Raw genomic sequence first — 19,819 nt, 5'->3', positions numbered from 1 at the left:
ACACCCGCGACGAATAGTTTCGAGAACTGAGGAAAAAAATGGGGAAAGCGACAAGAAAGTTTTATTCACCGTGTCTGATTTTAAAAAGTTCATCATGGCAACTCTAGAATCCAGGACGATTCTGCTGAAAGCAACTTTGCACAACTGACCGGCACAGCTTCGTGAAATATGAACTTTACGACAACCATGTAACAGCTAGCTCCACTCTCTCCCACTTTCGGCAAGCATCCTTTTCACGATTAACTAACTAGGCAATCGGAAAAATTGTGGTAACCGCAATTTAACGGAATAACGCTGAATCTGGGTAATTTTTGCTTTACAAGTTTTGTTTTGTTAGTTAACGAGACGACTGAAAGAACCTCGGCAAATTCGAACGTCAAAAATTTAAGTAATTCAGAGAGGCGGTCCTCTGAAAAAATTAGCGAGGGTTCTAAATGGTTTTTACGTCGTCGTTATTCTGTGACGGAATATTACTTCCTTATTGTGATCTCATAATCAAACTTTATTGTAGCTTTTCCGCAAAGAAAAAAAAAAATATATGTATATATATAAATAAATCAAAAAGTTTCTAGAAAGTTATTATTAAAAAAATACGTATTTAATATAAAAACTCAAAAAATAATTTATACAATCATATTTCTTGAGTTTTTCGAAAGCTCGAAAGGATAATCTTAGAAAAATTATTCAGTTATGTATTGCAAAACTGTAAATTCGTTATTAGTATTAGTAAAGCGTTTTATCATATTCTCCGCACAGTCTAGATTTGGCACTGTTAGATTAGTACGCACTCAGGAAGTTAAAGGAAGACCTAAGAGGATCTGGACTGTGCAAAGAATGTAAGACGCTTTTCTAGTGATGACGAGCTTACAACTGCACTGCATAACGAGATGATTTCCTAACGAAAAGACTTTTCTCGCAGATAGAAAAAGCTGCCGGACTGCTGGAAATACGTAGAGAGAAATGACAATTATGTGAAAAAATAAGTGGCTTGTTTGAATTTTAATAAATGTAACAAAAATATATATTTATTAATAACAACTTTTCGGAAACTTTTTACATCTCTCGTTTATTTCCCAATTATGATTATGAAATATTTTTAAACCTATTAATATTGCAGAAGGAAAATTAGTAAAAATAATATATAACACACATTGCGGAATATTGTCGTGCTTTCTATTATTAAGGAAAATTAATTAATGCTAGCCAAACACGCGAACGATGAATTTATGCATCAAGCTGATATGTTATATTTTAGTCATTTATCTTCTATTGTATTGTCGCATAGCGCATTTTCACGTTGGTTCTGTTAATTATATTCCATTTTAAATTCTTCTCATTTTTGCGATACTTTATCGAGTTCTGTTATTTAACGACAAACAATGCACATCATTAATTAAGTATTGAACAAATAAACAGCATCAATGAGAGCTCAAAAATCATTGAGATTATTGCGTATTTCTTTAACAAGTCATAAAAGTCGTAATAATTCAACATTTCAATTTGAGGATCGTAAATGATTCGATAATGCGTGTCAATAATCAGGCGGGCATGTTAGAATTCATACATTTCAGTTCCCGTTTCAAACCCTTTATGGTGACAAAACAATATCAAATACTCTGACGCGGTGACAAACAGAAATCGGTAATCAAATCGGTGCAGTTTACACAGACAGAGTTGTATTGCCGTTTTGTTGCCGATTTATGTTACGCTACGAATTTTGCTTGTTATCGTATTACGTTCAAACATATTTAGTGCTATCATTTCGAAAAAGAAATGAAACATGTATCTTTTGTTGCATTCGATTACAATAATTTTACAGCTCGTTACAAGAATATGGGATAACATCTGCAATTTAAGCTTCCATTAATTCCACTCATTGATTCGATTAAATATCCAGTTCTTGCACTAGTATTTAGTTCTCTACTATTCTTTATCACATTCATTGTGTGATTTATATTATATTGTTTAATCCGATTATATCTTTTATCCTAATCAGTTTGTGTTTACATTTTATTAATTAATGTCTATTTTTTGCTATCTTTTATCTCAATTAACGTCTAATCTGTTACTTTTGCGCATCACATGAAACACTACTGTTAAATAATACCACTTTTTTATTAACAGGTTTTCTTATTTAGCTTCATTATTGTTGCATTATTTTCACACAAACATTATTATGAATTTTATCTCGTATCTGTTTATTTATATTTCGGTATGTTTCGTAAAATTTTCTATCCTTACGCACCTGACCGTGCAATTTTTACCTTGACTTTATTATTCACGTTCCAATATTCAATATTATCAAATTCCACTTTTACTCCAATTCCATCGTTCAAGCATTTCGAAAACCAAAATTCTCGCTGGAGGACAAAACGCCGATTCATTTTTTTGTCCATTCATCTCCCGCGAGTAACAATAATCATTCACTGTGCGATACATCTGTTTTCCCAACAATGCAAAATAATTCATCCCAACGGAAGCGCAATCTCTCAACAACACGGAAACTCCTTGGGCGACGATCGTGTGTTCCTCTTCTCGCAACACCCCGATAAACTTTTCAAAACAATCGTCATTAAATTAAACAATCGTCTCACTCGACCCGGCGAGCCGAGATAACGTGACCGCCGACGGTGCGATCATCGCTTCCGATCTTTCCGCGCGCGGACGCTAAATTATCAATCCCTCTATCGACAGGTACCTCACACACGAAGGCAGTGATCGACGATCTTGATCAGCCGTCGTGGACTGCGAACACCTGATGTACGTACATCGCATGTGTGCACACGATCAGTTTTCTACTCGCGCTTTCCGATCCGCGGCGCGCTCGCCGACGGCGGCATTCTCCCCCGTCGTGATCGTCACGCGGCGCTTCGTCGTCCTCTCGCGTCTTTCTGGGCGCGACCGTGCTCGCGGTCCGCGCGCGATTCGAAGCGGACCCCGCTATCAATTTTCCGACGGAATCGTCGCCCTTCGCGGCAGCGAGGCCGCCTTCCCTTCACCCCCGCCGTCGACAGCGCTCATCGATCACGGCGTTTCGTCGTCGTCGTCGTCGTCGTCGTTGTCGGCGTCGACGGCGTCGTCGTCGTCGTCGTCGTCGTCGTCGTCGTCGTCGTCGTCGTCGTCGTCGTCTCGAGATGAGATCGATCGAAGGCGCAGCCTCCGCTTCGACGGTGGATCCCGCGATTCGCGAGGAAGTTGTCGCGCGCTGCGTTCATCGGCGGGGGTGCGCGGGGAGGGGAGAAGGAAAAGGGGGGCGTGAGAAGAGAACTGGAGGGGACGTTTGGATGATGAACGGTCAGGGGGTAAAGGGGGGAGGGGAAGGGGGACGATTGTGGACACTGCCTGTGACAGGCGAGCGAGCGACGCCCGCTCCGAGTATCCGAAAGAGGCACCCGCCGAGACTAGGCCGGAGGATGCTGATTAGGTTGCGGGGGGATGGGTGGGTGGGTGGGTGGATGGGTCAGAGAGAGAGAGAGAGAGTATGAGAGAGAAGAGCGGAGAGGGGGAGGGGAAAAGTAAGAGAGAAAGAGAGAAAGAGAGGAGAGAGAAGAGCGAGCGAGGCGACGCGTGCGAGAGAAGCGCCAGTGGTGAGCGTCCGCCCGCTGCGACGCTCCCGACAGGACTGCGTCTCGCTCCCCATTTAATGCTTTTCCCTTCCGCGCCTACCCGCCGATCCTCCTCCGCGTCGCCGTCCCCCTCGTCCAAACGTAGCCACCCATGCGCTCTCGTCCCCCCCCTTTCCATCCTTCTCCCACCGGTCTTTTTGCTCCCTTCAACCACCGATCGTCACATCGCGCGAGTGGAACGAAGCGCGAGCGGCCGCCACCCCCGCCCGCGCTTCTTCCGCCGCCACCCCCTCGCGTCGCGTCGCGCCACACGTTTCTCGTCGTCCTGCACGCGGGTCGGACGGACCGGCGCGGGGAAGGCGCACGGCTACAATTCCGCCGCGTGTAGGCGTGTAAACATATTTGCGTGCTGGCTAATTTCAGTTGTATTGCACCGCTCCGAGGGTGGAAGATGCATGGCAAAGGGGATTTTCAGCGTGAAGGAGAAAGCGCGCGCGCGCGCGTGCTACTTCAACCGCGAATTTCGGCATCCTACGCTTCGCCGAATCATGAATAATCCCTCCACGCTACTCCGCGAAGTTGTCAAATCGCATGCGAAAGTTACACACGACACTTTTGCGGCAAACGGAATGGTAGCACGTGAAATCCGAAAATCAAAGGAATCCGTGCCCCGAAGAAGCGCCACTAGAAACTCAATCCACCGAATTATCTTTGCACGATGAATATTCATATACCCGGATGCAGTTGTAATTTGCCGTGCGGATTATTCCCTTTCCGAGTATTATATACGCGCGCACTTATTGGTGAGCAAGTTGTACTTGGCTTTTAACAATGTGCATGCAATCACTCAGAACATAACGTTTGGCTTTCTAGTTCTTGTTCGTGTGCAAGATAAATGCGTAATTAAAATATGAAATAATTAAACGTAAAATTAACAAGTAATTCAAGTACAAGTACTAATTACAGAAGTATTCATTAAACAAATTTTTTTCAGATTTACATTACAGAGCTCTTTCTTCAATTATTAACAACGATTAACGATTTTAATTAATTTGAGTAATGCTTATTGTTACATCTGTATTAAGCAAATCAATTTTCGTGCATTGAGCGGAGATCTAAAACAATGCTGATTGAAGCATTTTTGTTACCGAGACTGATATTGCCAATTGCATTCTTGAAAATGGATATAAAATGGCAGAAATGCGCTCAGCTGGATGAGGAAGCGAGTGTCCATGTGGCGCCTCTCGATTTCTCGTTTATCAAAGCCAGTTGCTTCCTTGTCGAGTCCGCAATCATGTTGCGAATCAAGCACGTGATCGGCAAAAATAAAAATAGCGCATCGTATGTGTATCGATGCAGGCACTCAACTATGCGAAGAATTTTGCATTTATTTGAAAGTGAAATTAGCAAATACCATCCGCACTTAAACTTCCCCATCTCTCAACAGCTTTCCATTATCCTGACAGTGACGCGTTCACTGTATTCAAACTCCAGTTAATCATCTGTCCCTTTAATAACAAGCCCCTCGATAGATTTTCAATCAATTCAAAAAAGAATTTGACGAATAACTGTTAACGTTTTGAGTATCGCACTGGAGTATCGTACGTGGAGTAAGAAAATTGGATATATTATATAATATCTGACGGAGAAATTCGCGAAAACTCATTCTTTTCTTCTTGTATATTACTGATCGTATCAAGTATTTTTACCTTCAAAGAGGTCCCTTTATGATATTATAAAATACTCGAAGACCGTAAGATCAATTGGATTATCCGACAAAAGCATACGTGTATGCGTACCATCACACGAGTTTTTTCAAGACAATAAAAGTTCAAAAACTCATAATATTTTTATATGTAATAATATTAAAAAGTCAGCGCGGCATAGAATGTGTTAATAGACAAAAATGTACATAAGGAGTGCGACAGAGATTGCTAGAATATTAATAGTTTATTTGTTTAGAAAGTGCACAGTTCAAAATATATATATATATATATATACTTTAGAAATTGAACTTTTGTACAATCAATAAGAATAAAATTAATTAAATTCTTATGCAATCGATATTATACGATTCGTACTCTGTTAATTACAAGAATCTTATATTATTTTCAAATTCATTGTCCTAGCAATATTGAAATAAAATTTTGGGACTTACTCACCGATACGATGCGTAGTAGCGGAGCTGTTGATCTGCGAAGTTGATCTATAAAACACAAAAAAAAAAATCCAGGATGTATATCAGCTTTCAAAACAGTGAGTATTTCAGAAATAATTGCGCACATTGAACTTTTCATTTGTTTTTTGAGCAAATAGCTAGATTAAAAATGAAAGAATTATTGAAAATTTAATTGTTTCGTATAGATATGTGAAAAAAATCTAATAATCATGATCATTAAATATTGTGAACTTTTTATCAAATAACTCAAATATTTTATGTGCATTGCAATACATAATATTTTATGTGCAATATTTTGTATGACCAACAGATAACAAATAAATGATTACCTAAACGTTACTCTATCGGCGTTCGATGCCCTTTCTGAGCCTCCTCCTCCTCCTCTCAGTCCTCGCAGTTCTTCAAGATACTCACACACGTTTATCACGCAAATACGAAAATTGCGCGATATTTTTAACGATACTCCCAACGAGCGCGCATACTTTGTCAATAAAGACAAAAATATAAAAAATATAACTTGAAAATCATCGCATGGAGTTGGAATACGTTCGACACTCTGTAGCGTTCGTAGCATGAAATGACGAAAAGGTGGAAGATCTAAACGTACGTAATTAATTTTTGCACGCTAGTCGTCGAGATTATGTAACGTTTAAACTACTTGAACACGCGTTTTTTTATACTCTTCTTGAGCGAAAAATACTGTACAATTTTGATTTGCAGCATTGAGAGCTTTCTATCTCATATATTAATTGTGATGTAAATATATGTTAATAGTAAAAATTAAAATAATAAATGACAAAATAAAGAATAAAAAACCGCAAGTAGTTCCGAATTATTAAACGTGAAAGCTAATTAATAAAATAAACTGTCAATCAATTATTGCCGACAAATAATAATGTTTTCTTACTGCAATAGTGATTTTGAAGGAAGATAATTTTTATGCGAGAGTAGTGGTGTATTGGAAGGAATAACACGCTGTTACCGAACGATTAGCCTTGTACTGCGGTGTGAAGTGATGCCAGAATACAGAGGCGGCTTACACATACATAATCGAGAGCGCCGGCGCAACACATGCACAATTCTCGATTGCGATTTTGCATCGTGGCGCTCGTACAAGACTGAAGTTCGATAACAGCGCGTTTTTTTTTCCAATACGACTAATATTCTTTCACAATAATTATCCTTCAAAATCATAATCGCGATAAGAACATTATTATTTGTAAACAATAATTGATCGACAGATTGTTTTACAATTAGCTTTCGCATTTGGTAATTCGAAACTTTTTAATCTGTGTTTTTTATTTTTTATTTTGTCATTCATTATTTTAATTTTTACTTTTAATTTATATTTACATTATAATTAATATGAGATAGAAAGCTCTATGCTGCAAATCGAAATTGTACAGTATTTTTCGCGTAAGAACATGGAAAATGCGTGATCAAGTAGTTTGAGCGTTACATAACATCGACGACTAGCGTGCAAAAATTAATTACGTACGTTTCGATCTTCCTTTCCGTCGTTTTCTGCTCTGCTACGGATGCTATAGAATGTCGAACGTATCCCAACTGTATCTCTGTATCATGATTTTCAAATTATATCTTTGTCTTTCTCTGACAAAGTACGCGCCGAGAGTATCGTTGAACATATCACGCAATTTTCCATATTTGCGTCATAAACGCATATAAGTACCTCGAAGAACTGCGAGAAGGAAGAAACTCAGAAGAGGCATCAGGCGCCGGCGAAGCAACGTTTAGCAATTAATCATTTATTTGTAATTCGTTAGTCGCACAAAATATTGCACATAAAATATTATTTATTGTAATGCACATAAAATATTTGAAGTATGCGATGAAACATTTACATTTAATTCATGATTATTAGATTTTTTCACATATTTATTATTATACGAAACTATTAAATTTTCGACAATCCTGTCATTTTCAATCTAGTTATTTACTTAAAAAACAAATTCAACGTGTGCAATTAGTTTTCAAATACTCATTGTTCTGAAAGTTACTATAATCTGGTTGTTTTTTTTTTTTTGTGTGTTTTATAGATCAATTTCGTAGATTGATAAAACCACAACTCCACTGCTGCACATCATATGAATGAGTAAGTCCAATTTTATTTCAATATTATTAAGGCAATAAATCTAATAATTTAATAATTGTAAGATTTATATTCTTGTGATTAACAAAGTGAGAATCGTATAAAATATTGATTGCATAAGTTTTATTATTTTTATTGATTGTATAGAAGTTTAATTTGTTAAATTAACGTTATAAATTAAAATTACTAAAAAAATAACAGTATTTTCATAGCATAAAAATTGTTTCCTTTCGAAAGATATTAATATAATCGTTCTTTTTGAGAATAACAACTTGTTTATACACATACGCCTGTTGGTATAAATAAGAAATTCTTATCCGTAAGAAATACCGCTCTAGAAGTTAAACTATTTCTTAATTTAGCTTTCTATACATTTTTAATATCGGGTTGCATAATAGCGCGCCTGTGCTTTGCGCTTAAAATGTTGCCATGACGCAGCCAGTGACTAAACATATGTAGACGCACTTAATTTCAACTTAAGAATGCTGATTTTGGTCAGCAAAGCTTAATGCTTTAGAGTCTTTGAGACTGTAATGCTCATATTATATATATTTTTCATAAATTTTTTCGACTTTGCACGTCTTTTTTAAGATAGGTTTGTCTCTCTTCTTATGTCTCAGTTTTTTTGTGAAGACCGCGTGCTTTTGTTATTTGTGTCTGACTCATTACTAAAACATCGGCAAGGGGAAAGCAGTGGATGTTTTTGCTGCGAAAATCAACTGAAAGTTGTAACTAAATCCCAGTTCTCATTTATATAACATTTATATAACTTGATTATTGTTTGACTACTGTGTTGATTACTTGTTGATTACTGTGCCAGTTAACGCGTCGAGACAATTAAAATTCTTCCGCTGATAAATGAGTTCGCAGTGGAAAACAAATGAACTGTTACAGTCCGCTCTGCAATTAACTTCGAACACGCTTTGACAGAACTTTGATTTAGAGAGACTCGCGATAACGACGCAATGAACAATAATTTAGTTACGCGTCTTTCTTTTTCGCTTATCAAAGTATACATCTTGCGGTTGCCCAGAAAAGAGGGGAAGGAAGCGAGAGAGTCTATAAGCCTGTGAGAACTAATTTCTCATCCTCCGCCATGATAGAAAGCTCATTAGCCGCCGGAGGCTTGGGCTTTGATGCCGACAACGAGAAAATCGATAATGTAGCAATGTTCGTACTTCGGTCAGTGAAACGTCGTCGCTACGCGGCGAAACAATACGGCGAAATTTCGGCGTACAAATTGACATTCAACGGCACGCGGGCGTGTGTCACGCGTTGGGGCAGGCGTTTGCGTTCGCGGTGAGCTTTGCAGAATTTTCGGACAGGTGCCAAATCTGAATGTGCGCAATCAGTTGCGCGCTACATGTAATTAGTGCGATTATGAAGGTAACAGTCGTGCTAACGCATTCACACATCGATCACGTTCGATTAACGTCCCGGATAATGCGCATAAATTGCATAAATCAATAGATAGAAGGGCCGTCTCGGAACTATCCTCATAGTTGATAGCTCCGGGATGCTTTGTATACAACGTATATACGGTCATTTGGTCCACGAAAGCCAGCGGGATTAAACACGTCGTTTCGATCGCGTCTAGCTAGACAATCTGAAGAGCAAAGTTTCCTCCTAAAAGTCTTCCCTTAAACCGACCAAATTTACTCAGAGGATCCTTTTACTCTTTTGTCGATATCTTTTTTATCGCAACTCGATTCATTAGTGCAAATTTCTATCAACTTTCCGTTCTCTCAATTTTCGAGACTTTGCGCAGCAAAGAACAAAATTATTTCTGTCTATAATCCATTCTAAACTTTGCACAGACAATTCAGAAATAAATATAACAAACTTGAAAATGTAGATATTTGATTATTTAACTAGAATTTTCACAAAGCAGCAACAAATTAAAATCTTTAAAATTTATTATAAAAATACTTTTATAATATTCAATAACATTTTTCATGCTGTTACTTTTATTGCTTCGTGACGTAGTTCAAACACTAATTCTATAGAGAAAATTGGTCGTCAATTATTGTCAAATAGTTTGTGTGATTGCAATATATTGCACGACATTCGGTGTAATAACATTAGAGGGAACAACAGGCTTTTATATTTATGAGAAGAATAAATTTTGTCTAGCTAAATTGCGTTCTTAATCGGCCCGGAGTCACACAATTCTCTCGTCTGTCCGAATTCCATGACTTCACCGCATAAACATCATTCCCTTCGGTCTACTCTATTTCGGCGAGGCATCCCTTCGTTTGTCCATTACGGTTGGTGACGCGCCATTAGTCTATCGCAGATATACGCGTTTCGTATTACTTGCGCATTAACCCTCAGCTCTGCTCGACCCTTTCATCATAGGATTAACCTACAACGTTAACTCCATCGAAACTCCGAAGTGTACATATACGTAAATTGGCAGCATCTGTTAATGAGAATCCGATGAGTTTGGCGTTCGGTCGCGCAAACACGAGATAAATCAACAACCGATATCAAAATTCGGATTTGAGGAAAATGGGTTTCTTAGTATATCAAGCGTTAATGGCGAAATTAACGATAAGACGAACGGAGCGTAGTGTGAAATGATGAAATACCGCCGGCGAGGTAAACGAGAGAGGCGAAGTCAATTTTCCTCTGTCTCCAAAACCCAATTATTAACTTTGCAAAACGCAATTATGATGTGAAAGTCTTTGGATGTGAGTTCGCTTAAGCAGGGAAATCCGGCAAGAATTTCGGGCTTCAAAAGTTGACGACAGGAAGGGAGCAACATATTTTGCCCAACTGATGCAAGGGTTGATATACATAGTAGAAGACGGGAGCGGTTGATAGAGAAACGAGGAATAAATGGGAGCATCAAAGTTGCTATCGTCAGCGTGACATCTAATAATCTGTCATTTGTTTCACCTCTGTGAAGTTGGCACCCCATTTTTCAAAAAATCAATTTTTTTTTAGAGTTCTGAATGCACCCCAAAGAGTTCTAGAGTTCTCCATAAAATTTATAAATAGTTCCGGCAAATTAGACAAAAAAATCCATTATTGAAAGTATGGGGTGCTAACTTCACAAAACGTTATCACAAAATTGACGATAACAGCTTAATCGTCGGAAATAATTAAAAATATCATTAGAATTATTTGTAGAACTCTTGAGGTGCTACCCAGAACTCCAACGAAAAAATTAAAATTCCAAAAAAATTTTATTCTTATTGGAACTTAGAATATTTTCTTAATCGGTGATACGAAAAATAGCGAGAACTTTTTATATATTGGTCTGAGCGCTTCGAACCTTAATAATTATCGTTAGAACTCTTGAGGTACTACCCGGAACTCCAATAAAATAATCAAAATTCCAAAAAAATTTCTCGCTCTTCCTGACCTAGAAAATTTTCAATCGGTGATACAAAAAATTGCGAGAACTTTTTATATATTGGTCTGAGCGCTTTGAACCTTAATAATTATCGTTAGAACTCTTGAGGTGCTACCCGGAACTCCAATAAAATAATCAAAATTCCAAAAAAATTTCTCACTCTTCGAGACTTAAAAAATTTTCGATCGGTGATACAAAAAATTGCGAGAACTTTTTATATATTGGTCTGAGCGCTTCGAACCTTAATAATTATCGTTAGAACTCTTGAGGTGCTACCCGGAACTTCAATAAAATAATCAAAATTCCAAAAAAGTTCTCGCTATTTTTTGTATCGCCGATCGAAAATTTTTGAAGTCCCGAAGAGTGAGAAATTTTTTTGGAATTTTGATTATTTTATTGGAGTTCCGGGTAGCACCTCAAGAGTTCTAACGATAATTATTAAGGTTCGAAGCGCTCAGACCAATATATAAAAAGTTCTCGCAATTTTTTGTATCACCGATCGAAAATTTTTTAAGTCTCGAAGAGTGAGAAATTTTTTTGGAATTTTGATTATTTTATTGGAGTTCCGGGTAGCACCTCAAGAGTTCTAACGATAATTATTAAGGTTCAAAGCGCTCAGACCAATATATAAAAAGTTCTCGCAATTTTTTGTATCACCGATTGAAAATTTTCTAGGTCAGGAAGAGCGAGAAATTTTTTTGGAATTTTGATTATTTTATTGGAGTTCCGGGTAGCACCTCAAGAGTTCTAACGATAATTATTAAGGTTCGAAGCGCTCAGACCAATATATAAAAAGTTCTCGCTATTTTTCGTATCACCGATTAAGAAAATATTCTAAGTTCCAATAAGAATAAAATTTTTTTGGAATTTTAATTTTTTCGTTGGAGTTCTGGGTAGCACCTCAAGAGTTCTACAAATAATTCTAATGATATTTTTAATTATTTCCGACGATTAAGCTGTTATCGTCAATTTTGTGATAACGTTTTGTGAAGTTAGCACCCCATACTTTCAATAATGGATTTTTTTGTCTAATTTGCCGGAACTATTTATAAATTTTATGGAGAACTCTAGAACTCTTTGGGGTGCATTCAAAACTCTAAAAAAAAATTGATTTTTTGAAAAATGGAGTGCCAACTTCACAGAGGTATTTGTTTCGCATCACAGCCGAAAATTTCCTTCGCTCAAATTGACATTTCAGCGATATTTTTCAGCTGAATAAGATGACGGCGCTTTCTAATATTCAATTAATTCCATTATATTACAGATCATAATGTAAGAAAATTTCTTTCGTTAAAATTGATATTTCGGCTGAATAAGATAATGGCTTTCTGATATTGATTAAATTATATTATAAATTATAATTTGAGAAACGTAAAATAGAGTTTAATATTCGCGGAACTTGATCGGATATTTGTACATTTTTATATCTTTAATTGGAATCTTTAATATTGGAAAAACGTCGATTTCAAATTTAAGATACTTTGTGTAATTACAAGTGCAGTAACAAGAGATATCTCGAAAAACAAACGAGCAAGATATCGGAATGTAAGCGACAAAACTGGAAATTGAACTCGCGCGATAAACTTTTTAAAACCGACAAATAATATCAACTGCAGCTTTTGTTCGCCGTTGCTATTTTTTCAACATTAAATTATTTAATTTAATGGTAGCGCAAAGGTTTTAAGGCTATTAACATTCATTGTTAAATGTTGCATCAAAAATGTTTCTCAGATTTAAATTATATTCTTCATAGTGAAATAAATTTAAATGTAAAACTAATATTTTGAATTCACTTTAGATTTGATTCCTATATAATTAAGTTCTTTATGTTCTAACTTTTTAAATTTGCAATATCAAATATCTCGCTGGTCTCAAAGGGCTTCTAAATTTTTAATATTTAACGACGTACTGACTTCGTAACTTTTAACGATAAACACAATATCTAGGAAGCCAGCAGTATTGGCTTTAAAAATGGCTATCTTGAGAAATCCCTCGTGTTTGAGACATGCAGAATGTAATACCGAAATAAATGGCAGTTGCGGTTTTTTTCCTGCACGCGATAGGCGACGAGAGGGAAATGAAAAAAGTTTTCGCGAAGCAGGCGAAATCCACACCATTGATTCTGCGACCTAAATCACGTCGATAAAAAGTTTGGGCGGTTAGGGTCCTGCGACGACGCGATGGCAATCCCAACAAGGATGTCGGAATTAGATTAGACGGTAGAATAAATGCCATTCTCGTGTTCGAGCATTATCCGAAACTTTTCCACATTTATTTACGGTGAAAAATTATGAAGCTTTCTTTGGTTCTTAATACTTTCGGCTTTTTAACCTTTAACGTAGCTTATATTTTGCCTCTTATTTCTTATTTGTACACAAAATAAATAAATAAAATAAATAACTCTTCATTTTACGCCATTATTTTCTTTTCTTATTTTTGTGCTTCTTAGACAGCTAATAAAGATAATTGATATTAACGTCCGAAAAACTATTTGAAAAAAAGTAAAGTATCTGAAGAGTATTTCATTATTAATTGCATCACTTTTTTCACATCATCAGTTAAGAATTAAATCTACGATAAAATCTAATTTATAAATTCCTAAATTGTTGGATTTTTATATTCTTAAGTTCTCTCTAAAAACTCTTATTTCTGGAAATTAAATATTTTCTACTGTCTTTAGAATTTATAATAATTTAATTTTTAGATTTTTGGATCTCTAAGATTCTCTAATAATTTACAACATTAATCATATCAAGCTGGAATATCAACATAATGTAAAATGCTAACAATAAAAAAAAAAATTAACTATGACAATGGTATTACATCAAGCTACCTGCGATACAAAACTGCGTCTCGCTGTCGATCGATATAAAAAAGTGTGTGTATTATATGGCAGATTACTTTATAGGCAAGCTGTGACTCGCGCGGTTCGTGACACACGTGACGTGAATAAAAAGTCTCAATTCGAGAGAGATGTGATCCGGCAGTTGATTAACGTTTCACTCTCAGCTTTCCAATCAAAGACACGATCTGAGTTATTATTCCAGTCATCTGTTATTTTCTGCGCTTTTCAAGCGACGTAAAATGTAGAAATAAGACAACGAGAATTATAAAAAAATAATTCAAAAGATTAATATTAAAAATTTATTTATAATATCGATTTATTGAAGAATTTCAAATATCTCTTGCTTTTTTCTTCAATTACTTTCGAATAATTTTCTTGATATTAATATTGATTATCTGGGAACATAATAAAATGACCACGTTAAAATTAATAGCCTTATTCAACCCGCGAAGATAAATTAATGTTACAATGTTCAAAAAACCCAGATGGAAAAAAGTGACCAGATCTCTTTCTGAATGAACTATTGTCTATCTAACGCGAGATTTCAGTCATGAATGCTCACCACTATCGAGATATCTCTCGTGAAGAATCACGTACGTACAAATATAGTACAAGTAGTGACCGTCGTCGATTATATGGAGCTTGTAATTTCGATAAAAGCAACTGCCATCGATAGTGTCCAGGCGCCTTCGTGGAAACTGCCAATAACCCTTGCCCAATAGCCCTCGTCCTGTATTCTCGGCAACTAATATACGAGCTTTATAACCCGAGCACCGCACGTCAGAAATTAGCGCGGGAATCCTTGACGGGATTCACGTCGGCTGGATTTAATAACGCGAAAGCGATACGGTATATTGAGATGAGTTGGGAATTATAAATTTATCGTAAAATAATACCTTACTTAAGATAGTGTTCTCTAACTCATGAAAATGAATATTTGTATAAAAAAAAAAAAATAGAAAAGATTCTAATTTGGAATATAAAAAAAAATACATGTCGAAAAAATATATAATTTACCATAAAACTAAAAAATTTAGAGACGTAGCTGTATTAAGATGCACGTTATCGTAGATTATCGGATCAACTGATATCACCATGTTCAGAATTCATAACACGAGTACTGAGAAGTGGTCATAAGATCATATTGGCTCTTAAGCTATATTGGGTACAGTTATCTTGCTATAATTCATGCTATATCGAACCAAGCCAACTTGCCGCCACTCCCGAATAAGTTCTTTCGAGGATAAAGCAAAGATTCCATGACGTACATCTTGATATATGTTCTCCTCTATTTCACGGGAGATCCTGTTTATACAAAAGCTCGTTTATATCATACACGAAGATGTAACTTTCGCCCCAATTATGATTTACGAGACCCGTATGCCGCGGAGGCAAAATAAAAAAAACAATAACAAGTAAAATGCACAGCGCGCAAATATTTCAGAGCTTCATGACGAACGTTTTTGCAGCACAAAGGAAAAGATTACGTCCGCAAATTGGAGGAAGGAAAACGTACTCTAATATATTCGGTTTGTGTCCTTTTTGCATATATACGCGTCCACGTGCTGTCCTAGATTCCTTTCCTCGATACAAAGCCAATCTCTCCTCGAATAACTTTTGAGTTCCGTATCTTCTCGTAATGTTTTTATTCAAAATATTAAATGTCTTTTAAACAAGATATTTCAAGATATTTCGAATTGAAACTCTTTGTTATAGAAAATCAAAATGATTTAATTTCCTTTAACTAAATATTATTTAAAACTATTTCAACTTATAAAATTGGAATAAAACTGTGATGTTTATTTTTAGTTTAGTTCGATTAAGTGTTGTATATTTTTAAATTCATATATATTATAAAAAAATTAACTCGTACAACCGCATCACGCGTACAAATTCACTTTTTTAAGAATATAACTATAATTTGTGAAATATTACACACAGTGCGTAATATTAATGCCAAAAATTTGTGTATTTATATAAAATTTAAAATATTTTATTATTTAATTTTCTACGAAATAAAAATGTACACAATAAGAGATAAAATTACATAATTTTATAAAATATACGATTTCCGTATATTTTACGTATATTTCTGGTATTAATCGCGTAAATTTTACACCTATTATATGTATAAATATATCAAATTTTTTCACAGCGTACGTTATCCTATTAATCTTCTGCTGCACCAACATGCAAACGGCATCAGAAAAAATACCATATAAACATTCGCACGATTATTCGAGTATTTTAATAACACGTTCTTATAATCGCATGATTTGTGATAGATCCGCGGAATCCAACGAATGAACATTTCGCATTTCGCAGATCGACGAACGACTCGATCGCGACGCTCGCTCATGAATTTTTCAGTGGAAGCTTGTTACGCATTCCGCATAAATGTCAAGGCGATTTATATTGCTGCTGCGGCGCGCCATATCGTTTTTTAATTTCCACGTGGCAGGTGCAATCGATATGACGAGCTCCCGCTGATGTTCATGCATTTTTTAAAATCTCCAACTTTCACAGCGCTAATGTCTCGGCAATGCGTCGAAGATTCAAAATTTGTGGAACACAAAGTTCAAACGTGCAAAGTTTCGCAGTTCCCAAGTTGCGCAATGCCTTTATCCCTCCGCGTCCCAAAGTTCCGAACTATAGAATATACGAATTCCGAAGTTTAAAGCGCCGAAGTCAGTTTCAAACACTTGCAAATTTCCAATGTTTAATGATTCAAAGTTGCCGAAGTTCGAAATGTTCGAAAGTTCACAGTCGATACAATTCGAGTCTTCGCAAAGGCGAGAACTCAAATCTCTCCGAATTCCGAATTTATGCGGAGTTAATCGTACGCGGCTTTATATGTACATTGCCTTCTGCCGCGGCTCTCGTCATATCGCTTTTTAATTTCCACGCGGAAGGCCGGAAATCGATATGCAGCGCGCCGCTGTTTTGCGCGGGGGTGTATTTCTCGTGGACTCGATATATCGAGATATCGGTATCAATAATTCATGAGGTACAATACCGTGTTATTCAAGGGTACGCCGAATAACCAGATCCCGCGCGGATTCCGCGAGACGCGCCGCGCGAAACAATACGTCATACGAGGAATTAATGGTGTCCATTATCATGATTTATGTAAGACTCTGTGGTGGATTATGTATAAGCGCGCGCGCGCAGATGTACAATGATCCGTGAGTGTGTTGATCCAATCCGTGAATCCGCGTATATTTATGCATATATATTCAACGAAATGTCGCGTGCAGAGTGAAAGCATTGATTTCGTTCTGATTTCATTATTATCAAAATAGAATTTTATTTTTGCAATTGAAGCAGAATATTTTATTTGAAAGACGCATAAATTGTCACTCAAGTTCTTAATAAAAAAATCTTTCTTAACCGAGGCAATGATAATATGCTGTAAGATTGGGATTGAACGGAAGAGAAAAAAACTTGGAGAAAGAGAAATAGCTGTATATCATAGCGGAAATCAGATCGTCTATAAACTTATAGTTGCCTTTCTTGCGGCCATGTTCTTTCAGCGCGCAAAAAGACGTTCAAAGCTAGATCAAGGTGAGCGTTCACAAAAAGTGAATAATCGAAGCAACAGAAGAAAAAGACTTCTCTTCGCCGCTTTCTTCCTTTTTCTTTGACGAGGGAAGAGAAAAAAGAAGATAAAGAAGGAAGAATTTCTCGCCTAAGGCTCGTTTTTCCTGTATCGTCGCGAGCTAGATTTTGTCATCGTGAAGCTCACTTGGAAAATATTCGACATATTTTAAGACTCTAAAAAATCAATAGTTGAAAAAGAACAAACAAAAATCTCAGTTTGAACAAACGCATTTGAAAAATTGTTAAGGTGGAAAAATTCAATATTTTACGGTTTCGGAACGATAAAATTCTGAAGTTTTAAAATCTCTCAATAGTTCGGAGATTGCAAAAAAATCCGCAGCAGCGGAGTGCGGACACTTTTTAAATACAGCGAGATGTGCAAACACCAAGATTATTAAAAGCTTTTAATATACGATGAAGTGTCGGCGTTATCCGCGTCGAGTGTATGCGTACACGCGCGCGTGTGTGCAAACATACTGTGAAACACAAAAATAAACCGTCATGTTGAGCGCTAAATATCGCCGATATGAATCCTGCAGTTTCTAGAGCAGCGAGATTCTAGAGCGCCAGGACGGAAACATGGATTTGAAATTTAGTTGAAGGCGAAGCTTATGAATTCGCAATGGCGACGCGTTATCGTTTGCATTCACGGCGCTCCATCGTTCAGCACGCGAATCTCGCGAAAATCCTCGCGAAAGGCGTCCGTGCATGGCTGCGTGCACAATATGCGCGCAACACGTGGCACGAATCGTCCTCGTCGTTCGCTGAACTCATATAAAAACGCGATGACAGAATTATCAAACCGCCGTGTCGCTCAATCGTCGTTAAAACGATTTCTGTTTATTTGTTCGACGGCGGAATTTCGTATGAATATTTACTTCCCGATGAATTTATAAATGCGAATTTTCGAGATTTTCTAGAATAAAAATCAATCCATTGTAGAACAATTACTGAAAGTTAAAAAATATGAAAAATTACATTATAATGGTGAAATTTTACGTATTTGATAAATTATTCGCGAGAAACTAATGACCGATTCATATTTAGTTTTTTATTCATTTAAACTTAACGTTTTGTGAAAATCGAATTAAAATCTTAAAAGAAGAAAATGGAGAGAAAAATATTATTAATAAATCAAAGCGTTTTAATGTGATTTAAATAATTCAAAAACTATTTGACCGTAAATATTTTACAAATGTTGAAACATTCTAAAAATAAAATTCGATAGCATTAATGTGCAATTTTATAATTTAAAATTTCCAATTCTAAATGAATCTTTTATCTCTAAGCAACACATCTTTCTTTCTATTTCTGATTTGTATCCAAGTTCTGTGAACTGTTTTTGGATTGAAAAACTTTGAAACTTTGTATTTTTCTTGCTTATCTGAATTTTGTTCATCGCAATCTTGCTTGTTCGAACGTGCTGATTCGCAGCAAGATTAGATTCGCGAGTCCGCAATCGATGACTATTTTCCGCGTTCTTCTAATTACTCAACGAGCCCGCTACAAGGACGCTGTATAATTAACGAGATACCCGTGACATCGACGTGTGTCGCGCATCGGAAGTGCAGTGCTCACCGAACCGCAATTCATTAAGGCGCCCGAAGCGAATTGTTGTTCCATTAACGTAACGCATTCCGTACCCGGAGCAGGTCGCAAAGTACAGCGCGTTGCACGACGGGCTCTAACAAGGTAAAACGTTAGATACTTGCAATATCGCATAATAAGAAGTGAATGTTTTTACCAAGAGACATGTTTATCCGTAATGCTCGAAAGCTCGGGCATTCGGAGAACGAGTTGAAAATTGCATTTTAGTCGCGCGGGATAAAGTTCGGAGAAATATGGCGTGTGTGTAATGTAACGCGGCGAGTTTAAACCCGGCACTTAGGTCACAATGCAAGACCGGCGGACAGTGTTTGCAGCGTGCAGTTTAAACTGTCATCTTTACGAGCAGGCCGGAAGGTCCTGCGAAAAAGTGCCCGCCGTAATGTAACGCGCCGTGCTTACGACGCTGTAAAACCTTGCAGTTTTTTCGGACGGTCGTAACGAGGAATGCAAGGTTCGCGCTTGCAAAATTTCATCCGCTCTCTTTGTCATCGTGAAACGCGCGAGAGATAAATCTAAAATTTTAAAATTGTCTTATGTTGTTTTTAAAAAT

At 36.7% G+C, this 19,819-nt stretch overlaps 1 protein-coding gene across 6 annotated transcripts in view; it reads right to left on the bottom strand.

Moving 5' to 3' along the window:
- SK (small conductance calcium-activated potassium channel) overlaps positions 1-19,819 on the bottom strand; it is a 156,285-nt gene that overhangs the window by 65,412 nt on the left and 71,054 nt on the right. For 2 of the 6 annotated variants that reach the window (XM_067360476.1, XM_067360477.1), the window contains exon 1: positions 2,699-3,581. The exons of the other annotated variants lie outside the window; for them this stretch is intronic. The gene's annotated coding sequence lies outside the window, so the exon portion shown is untranslated. Of the gene's footprint in view, positions 1-2,698; positions 3,582-19,819 lie in introns of those variants that run through there. 6 annotated transcript variants of the gene reach the window in all.

This window comes from Linepithema humile, chromosome 8 (genome assembly GCF_040581485.1).
Source record: "Linepithema humile isolate Giens D197 chromosome 8, Lhum_UNIL_v1.0, whole genome shotgun sequence".
In the NCBI taxonomy this organism is placed as follows: Eukaryota; Metazoa; Arthropoda; class Insecta; order Hymenoptera; family Formicidae; genus Linepithema; species Linepithema humile.
The sequence above is the reverse complement of the archived record's forward strand: the minus strand, read 5'-3'. Positions and strand labels throughout refer to the sequence as shown.